This window comes from Ceratotherium simum, chromosome 22 (assembly GCF_057802395.1).
Source record: "Ceratotherium simum simum isolate JZ-2026a chromosome 22, ASM5780239v1, whole genome shotgun sequence".
NCBI lineage: Eukaryota > Metazoa > Chordata > Mammalia > Perissodactyla > Rhinocerotidae > Ceratotherium > Ceratotherium simum.
The window spans coordinates 17,000,338-17,015,235 of record NC_141921.1 but is presented as its reverse complement, the minus strand read 5'-3'; the positions used below and the strand labels follow the sequence as shown (position 1 = coordinate 17,015,235).

Sequence of the window (14,898 nt, the reverse complement as noted above, 5' to 3'; positions counted from 1 at the left end):
CAGGATCATTTTAAATGGCTGCCTAACACTCCATTACAGAAAAGATCAGCTAAGTTTTGGGATAACCTAGATGAAATGGACAAATTCCTAGAAAGACACAAACTACCAAAATTGACTCAAGAAGAAACAGAAGATCTGAATAAACCTATAACAAGTAAAGACATTAAATTAATAATAATAATTTTTTTAAGACAACTTCCCACAAAGAAAAGCACAGGCCCAACTGACTTTACTGGCTATATCTACCAAATGTTTAAAGAAGAATTAATACCAATCCTTCTCAAACTTTTCCAAAAAGTTGAAGAGGAGAGAACACTTCCTAACTCATTCTATGAGGCCAGCATTACCCTCATACCAAGGCCATATAAAGACATCACAAAATAAGAAAATTATGACCAATGCTGCTAACGACTGTAGATGCAAAATCCTCAGCAGAAATTATCAAATACAATTCAACAGCCTATTAAAAGGATTATCACCATGGCCAAGTGGGATTTATCCCAGGAACACAAGGGTGGTTCAACATAAGAAAATTAATCAATATAATCCATCAGATTAATAGAACAAGGGGAAAAAAAGCACACAATCATCTCAATTGACACAGAAAAGGCATTTGACAAAAATCCAACACCCTTTTATGATAAAGAGTCTCAGAAAACTAGAAATAGAGGGAAAATTCCTCCACATGATAAAGGGTATTTATGAAAAATTCACAGCTAACATTATGCTCAATGGTGAAAGACTGAAAGTTTTCCTCTAAGATCAGGAACAAGACAAGGATGCCCACTCTCACCACTGCCATTCAACATGGTACTGGAAGTTCTAGCCAGAGCCGCTAGACAAGAAAAATAAAGAAAAGGCATCCAAATTGGAAAGAAAGAGGTAAAACTATCTCTATTCACACATGACATGATCCCATATATAGGAAATCACAAAGAAAACACGAGAAAATTATTAGAGATAATAAACAAATTCAGCAAAGTTGCAGGGTATGACATCAACACAAAAAAATTAGCTTTGTTTCTACATACCAACAATGAACACTCAAAATAGGAACTTGAGAAGGCAATTCCATTTACAGCAGCATCTAAAAGAACTCAATTAAATTAGATCTAAAAGCATCTTAGGAATAAATCTAACAAGAAGGTGAAAGACTTGTATGCTGGAAACTATAGAACATTGCTGAAAGAAATTAAAGAAGACATAAATAAAGAGAAAGATAGCCCATATTCATGGCTAGGAAGACTTAACATTGTTAAGATGCCAATACTATCCAAAGCAATCATGCAGGTTCAACACAATATCAAAATTCCAACAACCTTTTTCACAGAAATGGAAAAACCAATCCTCAAATTCATATGGAATTGCAAGGGCGCCCAAATAGCCAAAACAATCTTGAAAAAGAAGAATAAAGTTGGAGGACTCACACTTCCTGACTTCGAAACTTACTACAAAGCTACAATAGCTAAAACAATATGGTACTGGCATAAGGACAGACATAAATCTATACTAACGGAATAGAATAGAGAATCCGGAAATAAAATCTCATGTATGTGGTCAATGGATTTTTGACAATGGTGCTAAGATCATTCAGTGAGGAAAGAACAATCTTTCAACAAATAGTACCGGGAAAATTGAGTATCCACGTGCAAAAGAGTGAAAGTGGACCCTTACCTTACACTGTACACAAAAACTAACTAAAATAAATCAAAGACTTCAATGTAAAAACTAAAACAAAAAAACTGTTAGAAGAAAACATTGGAGAAAATCTTCATGACATTGGATTTGGCAATGATTTTATGAATATGACATCAAAAGCACAGGCAACAAAAGTAAAGGGGCCGGCCTGGTGGTGCAAGCAGTTAAGTGCGTGTGCTCCGCTATGGTGGCCCAGGGTTCGCTGTTTTGGATCCCGGGCATGCACCAAGGCGCCACTTGTCAGGCCATGCTGTGGCGGCATCCCATATAAAGCGGAGGAAGATGGGCACGGAGGTTAGCTCAGGGCCAGTCTTCCTCAGCAAAAAAAGAGGAGGATTGGCAGATGTTAGCACAGGGCTGATTTTCTTCACAAAAAAAAAAAAAAAAAACACAGGCAACAAAAGTAAAATTAGATAAATTGGACTTTATCAAAATGAAGAACTTTTGTGCATCAAAGGATACTATAAAGAAAGCAAAAAGACAACCTATAGAATGAAAGAAAATATTTCCAAATCATGTATATGATAAGAGACTAATATCCAGAATATATAAAGAACTCCTAAAACTAACAACAAAAAAACTCAAACAACTCAATTTAAAAATGGGCAAAGGACTTAAATAGACATTTCTCCTAAGAAGATATACAAATGCTTAATAAACACATGAAAAGATGCTCAACATCATTAGTCATTAGGTAAATGCAAATCAAAACCATGAGGATATACCACTTCTTCACACTTACTAGCATGGCTATAACCAAAAAAAGAGGTAAGCATTGGTGAAAACGTGGAGAAATTTGGACCCTCATGCATTGCTGGAGGGAATGTAAAATGGTGTGGCCACCGTGGAAAACAATCCTGCAGTTTCTCAAAAGGTTAAACTTAAAGATACTATATGACCCAGAAATTCTACTCCTAGGCATATATGCAAAAGAACCGAAAGCAAGGACTTGAACAGATATTTGTACACCAATATTTATAGCAGCATTATTCACAACAGCCAAAGTGTGAAAACAACCCAAGAGTCCATCAACAGATTAATGGATAAACAAAATGTGGCATGTATATACAATGGAATATTTACTCAGCCATTAAAAGAAATGAAATTTTTATATATGCTTTAACATGGGTAGTTATTAAAAACATTTTGCTTAGTGAAATAAGCCAGATGCATAAGGACAAATACTGTAGGATTCCACTTATATGTAGTACCTAGAATAAGCAAAATCATAGAGACAGAAAATAGAATAGAGGTTACCAGGGGCTGAGGGAACAGGGAAGGGGGAGTCACTGTTGAATGAGTACAAATTTTTTGTTAGGGATAATGAAAAAGTTTTCGGTATAGATAGTAGTGATGGTTACAGAATGTTGCAAATGTATTTAATGACACTGAATTATACACTTACAAATGGTTAAAATGATTTGCATATTTTACCAAAATAAAAAATTTACTTCTGTAAATTAGTAATTTTCACTCCTCAAAAGATGTCATTAAGAGAATGAAAAGATAAGCCACAGAGTAGGAGAAGATATTTACAGAACGTAGAACTGACAAAGAGCTCATATCCATAATGTCTTAAGAACTCTTACAAATCAGTAAGGAAAAAGACAGACAACTTAAGAAAAAGATGGGCAACAGGCTTGAATAGGCACTTCACAAGAAGACGACCAGAGGGCCCCCAATCAACCTTTGAAGAGATGTTCAACTGCTTTAGTCATCTGACAAATGCAAAGTAAAATCTCGATGAGGTGCCTCTACACTCTCTTCAGTGTAGCTAAAACTGAAAGGATTATTACCAAGTACTGGCAGAGATGAGAAGAAACTGGAATGCTCGTACACTGGTGGGCAGGTGTGTAAACTGGCACAACCACTTTAGAAAACTGTTTAGCAGCATCTAAGAAAGTTGTACAGATGCACATGGCAGGATCCAGTAATTCCATTCCTAGGTATACACACGAGAAACGTGTACACATGTGCACCAAAAGACACGCACAAGAATGTCTACAGCATCGTTATTTGTTATGGCCCCAAAATGGGGAAAAAAACAAATGTCTGCTAATGAAATGAGAAAATAAACTGTGGTGAAGTCCTTCAATGGAATAATATACAGCAATGAAAATGAGAAAACTATATGCAACAGCATAGATGAATCTCACAGATATAATGCTGAACAAAAGAAGCCAGGCAGACAAAAAATACATATTGTGTGATTCCATTTATTTGAATTTCAAAACAAAGCAAAGCTATCTACATGGCGTTAGAAAGCAGAATAGTGGTTGCCTTTGCAGCGAGGGATTAGCAACTACCAGGAGAGACAGGGATAGGGGCTTTTGGAGCGCTCATTATGTTCTGTTTCTTGACCTGCGTGGTAGCCACACAGGAGCATTCACTTTGAGATAAGTCACTGAACTGTGCACTTATGACTTGTGCTTTCATGTGACATGTTACAGTTCAATTAAAAAGCTTGACAAATAAAAGTTAATACATTTGACTATAATGGCATCTTCATCCTAAGTCCATCCCAGTGGTGTGGTCCTGGTATCCACTGACGTGCATTCTCAAGTCTAGAGAAACTCATTGACCAGCTCCTCAAAACCCACAGAGAACCAAACACATACTCTGGACTTGGCTCATAGTCCCCAGTCTACAGCCACCCAGCATGCCCAGTGCTTCCCTGCAAAGGTGGATAAGGGGCTTGATATTTGAGCTCTGCCACACCTTTCCTTTCCTTGGCCCCAAAGCACTCTGAATGTATGGCCTCTTGCTCCATGAAACCTGCCTCCTCCAATCCTAAAACCACATGTGATTTTTCCCTAACCGTCTAAACTTTTGGCCCACATGCCTGAAGAAGCTTCCCACCTCAATAATGAGGAGAGATTATCAGAGAACCCACACGCCACCTCCTAAAAAGAATCATGCTGTATTTGAATCCCCTCTTGGCAATGTACTAGCTGGGCTAGTGGCCTTGGGTAAATCACTTAACCTCTCTGAGGTTAAGGATTAAAAATAGTATCTGTTTTTCAGATTTGTTCCAAGGATAAGAGATAATATGTGTAAATACTGAGCCCAGAGATTTGCACTTTGCTCGATAATTTCATTTTTGCTAAAAAGCAACGCAGAAACAAAAAGCACATCCTTTCTAAACCTGGGCTTATCCTGGGCTTGAGTGTGAACTCCTTTTTGGCAAGGTAGGAAAGCCAGGCAAGAGCTTAGAGCCATGGAAGTGGGCGCAGGATGGAGATGTAGGCACCATCTGGCCAGCTTGCAAGATCCTTCTGCAAGTCCAACCCAGGGACCACCTGCTTCCCTTCTTCCCATCACAAGAAATTTATCCCTTCACAATGCAGTCTGCTCAGCTTTATTAATATTCATTAATTCATTGAGCAAATATTTATGGAATATGTGGCACAAGCCAGACACTGGACCAAGTGTTGAAGATGCAATGACGAGCAAAACAGATGCCAACCCTGCACTCTTAACACTTAAGACCCAGTGGGGTAGAGAGTTCACACTTTTAGGAAGTTCCTTATGTAACAGTGTGTTGAACAAGCAGGACTTGTGGTCCAGAGCAACTGGACATTTGTTTCCACTGATCCTTCAGGTTCTGGTCACTCTTGGGTGATACAAGGTCCCTCATTTGGTCATTAGGGTGTCCAGTCTCACGTAGTTATCAACTCTCCCAAATCCATTCATCATGACAGCTACTCACTCCCCCTCTGCCGAACTCCGAACAGTTGCAGGTGGAAAGCCCCAGCCAGGCTTCTTTCCTCTTTCTCCCTCCTCCACTTGCTAGCTGCTAACATTGACTCCTCTTCCCCCTTGGGTCTGAAGAATGTGAGAATGGAGGAGAGTGAGAAGAGATGATAGGAAAGTTCTTATTTGGTGGGCACTGTGTATGCCAACACTGGGCTCTCTGGGCCTGGCACAGGTTTCAAGTTGACCCTTCCTTTCATGAGTGTTTCTGTGGTTTCTTCAGAGAGGGCCCCCCACCCATCACGGAGGGACACTTACCTCCCATTCTCTTGGTCAAGCATCCCTGATGTGTTTGTTCCTCCAGCAGACCTCTCAGATGAGACCTATCGTGACTCCCCCGAGGCTGCTTGTGCGCATGGCCCAAAGCTGGTCTAGGCAAAACACTCAGACATCCTTTGCCCTGACCGTAGGGAGAGCAGGGCTCTCCCAGTGCACCCGCCTCTCTCCACTCATCCATCCGCAGTTGACCAGCCTACCCTTCCTCCTTCCCAGTAGATTTCTCAGAGGGCAATCAGACCCCAGTCCTCTGCTCCTCCCCAAAGTTCAGGGGCATAAATTAAGTTTCTGAATAGCCTTTCTCTCTTGATTTAAGGAAAATGGAGACTCGCCCCCAACAGCAGCATACTAAGTTGGAGGGGTGGTGGGAGCATTCCATGGCACTCGTGTCAATAAGGAGGTGCAGTGATTGGAGAGAATTTGAAAATCACAATAAAACCAACTAAATGTTGGCCTAATTTTTATTACCAACATGTTCTGACAATGCTAAACAATATCTGTGATCAACACTTCTCCTCGCCGGGGCAGACCGTTCCCGATACACCTCTTGACACACCACTACCCCCACCCCCTCCCCCTGGTGTTGGGGCCACTTACAGCACTCCTACAGCTCTCTCTAAAAGTCCTCCCCACCAGTGGTTTCACAGTCTGGCCTTTTAGTACCCTCGATGCAGGTGACGGCATCAAGAGTCATCCAGCCAGTTCTATTATAGCATCTTTGAAAGTGAATGTCTTGCGGGCCGGCCCTGTGGCTTAGTGGTTAAGTGCACGTGCTCCGCTACTGGCAGCCTGGGTTCGGATCCCGGGCGTGCACTGACGCACTGCTTCTCCGGCCATGCTGAGGCTGCGTCCCACATACAGCAACTAGAAGGATGTGCAACTACGACATACAACTATCTACTGGGGCTCTGGAGAAAAAGGAATAAATAAATAAAATTATTAAAAAGAAAGTGAACGTCTTGGACTGGCCCCTCACTATGAAATGTATCTGGTGCATCACTTTAAACTTCCAGTTTAATAGGCTGTTGCCCTCACATCAAGCTGGGATATGCCTTCCTGTAACTCCTACCCCCATTCTGGAGATAATAATATCTCTTGGGGGCAGAAACATTCTGGGGATTCAGTGAGTTAAGAGGCAAAGCACCTGCATCAGGGTTTGGCACACAGCAGGTGTTCCCATCGCCCCCTCCCTCTGCCTCTAGGGTCTTGGGGGAATGATAGAGAGGTAGTATCTTTCTCACCTGTGCTTGGGTCTCCCTCGGAGTCTCACCAGTCCACCCACCTTCCTGCCCCACCCAAGGAAGGTCCTTTTATTCTTTCCCACCTTTATAAACGTCACCTATACTTTTTTTTTTTTTTTGGTGAGGAAGATTGGCCCTGAGTTAACATCTGTTGCCAATCTTCCTCTTTTTGCTGAGGAAGATTAGCCGTGAGCTAACATCTGTGCCCATCTTCCTCTATTTTGTATGTGGGACGCTGCCACAGCATGGCTTGCTGAGCGGTGGGTAGATCCGTGCCCAGGATCCGAACCTACAAACCCTGGGCCACCAAAGTGGAGCGCACCTAACTTAACCACTATGCCACTGGGCCAGCCCCTCACCTATACTTTGATTTTTGATTTTTTTGCTAAAAAAAATCATAAAACCAAGAGTGCTCTGTAGAACACTTGGAAAATACTGATAAATCTAAAGAAGTAAAATTAAAGCACATGTCTCAGCAAGATAAACACTGTTAATAGTATTGGGGTGTGACTTTCTTGTGTATTTCTCTGTATCTATCTATACAGACAGAGATGATACAGATATATGCCCACACACACCTCTCATTAGAAGCAAATTGTGTGTAGAGTCTTGTACTCTGTTCTTTCCGTGTAACCTCTGCTGCTTCACCCAGCCTCCCCATGTTGCCCCAGTGCTGATTGCTCTCCGCCCCCCGCTCCTGTAGCATTTTGACTATCCCAAACTGTTACACTTACTTAGTCATATTTCCTGCAATGACATTTAACTGTTTAATGCTTCATCTGTTTTAGATCAGTTTTCCCCTAAATCTGTACACTTCATTACAAAAGTGATGCTCACTTATAAGGAAGCCAAACATTACAGATATGTATGAAGTGAAAAGTAAAAACTGTTCCCCACCTTCTGCCACTTCCATGTCCTGGAATTGCCTCAGGTAACAGCGTGGAGGGCATCCTTTCACATTTTCTATGTATCTACAAACAGATATGAAAATATATGCAAGCATACACATATTTATGTTTCACGAAAATGGGACTTTTCTGTGTATAACTCTTCTCAAACTTGCTTTTTTACTTAAGAATAAGGCTTGAACATATGCCACATCAGTACATATTGATCTTCTGTATTCTTTTCAACAGCTACATAATACTCCACTATCTAGACGCACCACCATTTTTTAAACTTGCTCCCTCTTGATGGGTATTTAGAGAGCCCCAGCCCTTGGCTGTCACTGACACTGTGTCTGTGAGGATCATCACAGACAAATATTTAAGCACGCTGTACGATGCTTCTGTGGGTTAAGTTTCTAGGAGTGAGACTGCTGGGTCATACAGTATGCACATCTTAAAGAATGATAGATGCTGCCGATTGCCCTCTAAGAAGCTTTGATCAATTGACACTCCTGTCAACAATATGTGAGGGGCCGGTTGCCCCACACACTCACCAATATTGCATGAAACCGCTCTTTAATTTTAACCACTCTAATTGGTGGTTTTAGGGCCGGCCCCATGGCTTAGCGGTTAAGTGTGCGCACTCCGCTGCTGGCGGCCCGGGTTCGGATCCTGGGCGCACACTGACGCACCGCTTCTCCAGCCATGCTGAGGCCGCGTCCCACATACAGCAACTAGAAGGATGTCCAGCTATGACATACAACTATCTACTGGGGCTTTGGGGGGAAAATAAATAAATAAACAAATTCTTTAAAAAATAATAATAATAATTGGTGGTTTTGCTCTAAGTTTTGTTTACTTTTTCTTTTTTGCTGAGGAAGATTGGCTCTGAGCTAACACCCGTTCCCATCTTCCTCTACTTTGTATATGGCATGCCACCTCAGCATGGCTTGATGGGCAGTGTGTAGGTTTGCACCCAGGATCCCAACCGGTGAACCCTGGGCCACTGAAGCAAGCGCTCGAACTTAACCGCTATGCCACTGGGCCGGCCCCTAATTTTTGTTGTTGTTGTTAAGTTCAGTCACAGGAAAGAGACCGCCAGTTCTCCTCCTTAATCCAATCCCCCCTTCTTCCATACCAGTACAATTTCTGGATGGGCATTTGTTCGCCTATCTAAAGGGATAGTCCTCCTTGTCTCTTGAAGCTGGGTGCTTAGCCATGTGACCAAGATCTGGCCATATATGTGGCCATATGTAAGTGTAAGAGAGGCATGTGATTTCCACATTGTGCTCTTAAAGGAAAGAAGCATTCCCTCTCCTTCCCCTTTTGCTCGACTGTTGGATGCTGCAGACTCTGTACCACCTGACTATGAATACAGTGGCAGATACTGAAGCAGCCGTCTTGGACCATGAGATGGAATCTGAATGTTGAGGATGGCAGAGAAACAAGATATCTGATATCTCAGATCCTCAACACTCCAGAATCACCCTCCTGGCTCTGGACAATCGACCCATATTTTCACATGAGAAAGGAAAAAAGTCTTCCTTGTTTAAGCCACTGTATTTTGAGGTCTTTTTAGTACAGCCTCCAGACTTGACTAATACAGGTGGAAATTTGGGAAGACATTTTGTTTATTGAGGTTACACTGCTTTATAACATGTAAATTTCAGGTGTATATCATTATATTTCAACTTCTGTATAGACTACATCATGTTCACCACCACAAGTCTAGTTGACATCTGTCACCACACAAATGTGCCCTTTTACCCCTTTCACCCTCCCACTTCCCCTCTGATAACCACCAATCTATTCTCTGTATCTATGTGTGTGTTTGTTGTTGTTGTTTTATCTTCCATGTGAGTGAAATTTTATGGTATTTGGCTTTCTCCATTTGACTTGTTTCACTTAGCATAACACCCTCAAGATCCATCCATGTCATCACAAATGGCAAGACTGCATCTTTTCTATGGCTGAGTAGTGTTTCATTGAATATATATACCACATCTTTTTTTTTTTTTGATGAGGAAGATTGGCCCTGAGCTAAGATCTGTGCCAATCTTCCTCTATTTTGTATGTGGCATGCCGCCACAGCATGGCTTGATGATTGGTGTGTAAGTCCGTGCCTGGGATCCAAAACCACAAACCCTTGGCCATCGAAGTGGAGCGTGCGAACTAACCACTATGCCCCTGGGCCGGCCCCTATATCACATCTTCTTTATCCATTTATCTGTCGATGGGTACTTAGGTTGTTTCCATGTCTTGGCTATTGTAAATAACGCTGCACTGAGCATAAGGGTGCATGTATCTTTCTGAATTAGTGTTTTCGTGTTCTTTGGATAAATACCCAGAAGTGGAATAGCTGGATCATACGGTAGTTCTGTCTAATTTTTTGAGGAATCTCCATACTGTTTTCCATAGTGGCTGCACCAGTTTACATTCGCACCAATATGCTCTTTGACAGTTTTAGCAGTATCCTTTTGAATATGTCTCCTCAGGCAAGTGAAACAAAAGAAAAAATAGATAAATGGGACGACATCAAACTTCTGCACAGCAAAGGAAACCATCAACAAAACAAAAGGCAACCTACCAATTGGGAGAAGATATTGGCAAATCATATATCCAACAAGGGGTAAATATCCAAAATGTATAAAGAACTCATACAACTCAACAAGAAAAAAACAAACAACCTGATTTAAAAATGTGCAGAGGATCTGCATAGACATTTTTCCAAAGAAGATATACAGATGGCCAACAGGCACATGAAAAGATGTTCAACATCACTAATTATTAGGTAAATGCAAATCAAGACCACCGTGAGCTATCACCCCATGCCCACCAGCATGAGAAGACTTTCCCACCAGCTTCTTTCCCCAACTATGTTTAAGTTCTTGAGAGCAGGACCCTATCATCTCACTAGAGGTTTAACAGTTGATTAGGAGTGTCCTGTCGGTTTTCTGGCCACTCCTCGTGAGGACAGTCCACCTTAGGTCACTTCCAGTGCTCCCAGGGATGACCTAGTTCCCAGCACCAGGCAACACTGCACCAAGACCGAGGAGAAACAGAAGACTATACCTGAAATTTGTAGCACAGCATTGTGCTTTATGTAGTTTAAAATTTTTTGTAGAATTTATATGAGTGTGATTTTTCAGAGCTGTATATTTTTTTAAATTGGAGATTCAATAGACCGTGAGCATCAATACAACAAATCTCCTATTATCTACCTTTTGGACATTCATATGGTTCCTAAGCAAAGCAGTGGGGAGGGTTGGGGGAGACTATGACAATAACAACCACATATATTGACGCCTAAGTCATCCCTGAGATGATTCTTCCTAGTCTTAGGTCTGCTCAGCCGCCAGACACAACAGCTGTGATAGAAGAGTCCATGGAATCTGGGAAAAGTACCTTGGAGTCTTCTGAAGCCCAAATAATTCTAAGTCACAGCTCTTGTTGGTAAACACTAGGAAATATTTGAGCTGAAATAAGGGTTCAGGGTGAGCTGGAGAAAAAAGGTATTTTACTAAAGCCTAAGAGGAAAATCAGGGCTGGGTGAGTGAGAGTGGTTACAAAGTTGGTGCACATTGTTAGGAGGTGGATTTCAGCTTGCTCTGATATTTTCGGATAATTTGTGGGCTACCCTTGTAATGTGGTGAGTTTGCTGGAAGAATTTAAGGAGGAATTGGCTGATCACTGTCAAGAAGACTGGAAAGGGGCTCACCGCACTGCTGGGTGATCAGACCATGTGACGTCCACAGCCCCTTGTAATTGTTCAAGTCCACATCTTTACGCATTACCCGAAGAACACTTACTTTTGACAAAGGCATTATGCAGGTCATGAGAAAGGCCTTTGTGTGTCATTTGTGTTCTTTTCTTAAATGTCTCTAAGCCTCCCAGGGCTCACATGAGCTAACACCATCATCCAGAGGTGCTCTGCTGTCTGACATAAAGTCTTTCACAGATCGCATGTATTTAAACAATGGATGAATGATTTAGAACCATGTCGACGATGCTGCTTAGATCTCTCTTCCCTAAGCAACTTAGAATCTTCTCCCCTAAATTTATCCAGCTAAATACTTTATCAGCATTAAAAATTCTGCCATGATCCACAAAAGGCAGAGTTGTGTGCTGCGTTGCTTCAAGGCTAATAATAGCTTTAACTGGGGTCAGTGCATCCCACACACACTCTAACATAAAGGCAGATTCAGGAAGAAGTCCATGGTTGTGGCAGCGACCACGTGTGGCGGGGAATCATGATCTTTGTACAATGAGCGTGTCTCTTCAAGAGCTAACTGTAGTTAAGTTTTTGGTCTGGAATCTCCATCCCTCTACCTTCATGCCCCAAGATCCTTTTCTCAGTCATCACTACATCTTAACTTAGACTTTGATTTCACTAAAATACCAGTAAGTCATAAAAAGTAAACACACACACCTCAGATGGACCCCTGCTCTCAAGGGACAAATGCGCTTCCTAGTGATGGACAGCTGATGAAAACAGAAATTCACAAACAGCTCCACCAATATGAGGTCTGAGAGCCCAGATCCATCAGGTTTCCCCTCTACCTGGGGCTGCAAGGTCAACCTCACCCACACCCTCTTCAGTAAAGCCTGCAATTGAATCATTAACTCCACCCTGTCATGTTTCATGCTAGGAAAGAGAACCAGAGAGGCCAGGTGATTTTCCAGAGCTGCACAGCCCTTTCATGGTGGAATGAAGCATGGCGTTGAGATCTCCTGCCTCTCTGTTCACTGCCTCCCTCGTGTCATCATGCTGCCACTGAATAAGTGCATCCTCTCTGGGGCATCTGTAGTTTCTCAGTAAAGGAAACTAAAGACTGCTCCTGCTCTGTGCTCCCTGAAAGTCTAGCACACTTTGGTGAAATGATCTGCAGCCAAGTCCTTAGGTTCTCTGATGACAGTCATTTAAATATCATACATTTCAATTCCTATTGATGTTATATTATGTGCCTACATAGAATAAAGAATGCATGCCAATTAGAAGAAAATTTGGCAAAGAACTGACCATGGATGTATTAAGATTACATAACACCGCATCAAACTATGGAAGTGGGTATATAGAGGTAAAGGAGAAAAACTCTCAGAAATCAGATTATGTGGTGGTGAGCCGGTAAATGTTTTAATGACAGATGGCAGGGTGGGGCTGGGGAGGAGAGCAGAGGAGGTCTGGCTTGTAGCATTTGCTTATTTCTGTGGTGTAAACACTACCACTGTGGCTGATTTAAAGCTATGGTGATATCCATCAATGCAGAGTTGGGGAAAGGTGTTCACAGCTGGCTCCACCAGTAGGTAAGAGGCAGCTCCAGCCCCGCCAGGCACAGCACAGTTAAGGTTTGTGCTGCCTTATTGTTCACTTATTCTTTCTTACTTATATCAAGTGCCTACTATAAACCAGGCATCGTGCTAGATACTGGCGATAAATAGGAAGGAAAAGGAAACTTGGTCCTCTCCTCTCACAGCTCACAGTCTAGTGGTGACATAGACATTTAATCACAAAAGTATAAAAAATATGTAAAATTGTAACTGTGATAAAGGTTAAGGAGGGAGAGTAGACCGTGCCAAGAGGTCATGGAACTGGAGGATGGGCAGGGTCCACTTGCCTGAGGGAGCAATCACTGGGCTGAGATCTGAAGGAAGCTTTGGAGCATCACCATGCAGAGGAGAAAGAGAAGTGATTGAGCCAGAGGTCAGAGCATGGGCAAAGGTCCTGTGGTGAGAGGGAAGTTGCCTATCACATGACAAGATTTAGACATAATCACCTGCATCCTTTTCTTTTCCATATTTCCTTACCTGTAAAGGTTTCAAAAAAATCAGTCAGGTAGGGAGTCAAGATGGCGGCGTAGGCAGACTCTGAACTCACCTCCTCCCGTGGACAGAGCCAATTTACAACTACTAGTGGAAAAATTACCCCTGAGACAGAACTGAAAACTGGATAAGAGGAACTCCTGCAACAAGGGACAATCCTAACTGAGATGGAAGAGGCAGAGACTCCCTTCTGGAGAGGAAAAACGCCGCCTTCACAACCGCCAGATTCGCAGCCGCCCGAGAGCAGCTCACAGGTGCACAGCCTCCCTGGAGGCGCACGGGGCCCTGAGCCGGGGAGCGCCCCCGCTGTGGGTATTTTGTGGACCCAGCACAATCGAGACCAGCAGCATAATATCTGACTTTGCCTGCTACTAAAACATTGGGGAGTACCCCCAAAAAACCCGGTTCACAAAGAAACTAAAACCGGCTCTTAAAGGGCCCGCATGCAAACTCACCCGTTTCAGAAAGCATCCTAAAATCACCAGAAAGAAAGGTGCACAGTGCTTTGGTGAAAAGAGACTCACCTGATAGGCCCTGAGTGCATCTCGGTGAGGGGTGAGACCTCTCCAGGGACTGGGACATTGGCGGCGGCCATTGTTGTGGGCTGGTGTGGGCATGCTGACACAGACACCATTGGAGTTCTCCCTGGGGCCTGCTAGCCCAGGTCTGCCCCACCCACTAAAGCACCGATTTAATCCAGCTCAGCCAGGGCGGGCAGCCCACCCTAGAGACTGGCCCCACCCAGCAACTAGCCCTCAGGCAACTTGTGGGCCTGCATAGATTGGTGACTGGATTCTCTGCAGCCTGGCAACTGAGCCAACTTCAGTGGGGCAGGGTGTGCACAAGGAGCCGGTGGAGAGTGTGGGACAGTGGTGGAGTGTGTGGGGCTCCCGCAGTGGAGAGACTGGGTCCACGTCGGGAGGTTGGGGCACACACACGGGGCAGGACTGTGTTGACTGTGTGTGTGGACCTGTGGGCGGCAGGGCTTGTCAGCTGCAGAAGACTTGTGCTTCTCAAAGACCCACATAGGAGGTTTGCCCCACCTTCCCAAGTCTGAAACAATTGGGTGGTCCCCGTGCCTGAGGCCAGCCCCACCCAGCTACAATCCTCAGAGAGCTGACAAGAAACCTAAAGGCTGGAGGCTTATAGCAATTGTAAGGCCCTGAGCCTAACAACCTGCCACGCTGGGGGCCTACTCAAAAGAAATACTGCAACACAAATGT

General features: G+C 43.2%; 1 long non-coding RNA gene across 1 annotated transcript; it reads right to left on the bottom strand.

The window, feature by feature from the left end:
* Positions 1-3,904: 3,904 nt before the first annotated feature.
* LOC147914077 (uncharacterized) lies at positions 3,905-14,299 on the bottom strand. The gene is made up of 3 exons (XR_015555712.1): positions 14,200-14,299; positions 7,866-7,939; positions 3,905-5,523 (listed from the first exon to the last, which is right to left on the bottom strand). It is a non-coding gene; the product is annotated as an uncharacterized LOC147914077 (long non-coding RNA).
* Positions 14,300-14,898: the final 599 nt, after the last annotated feature.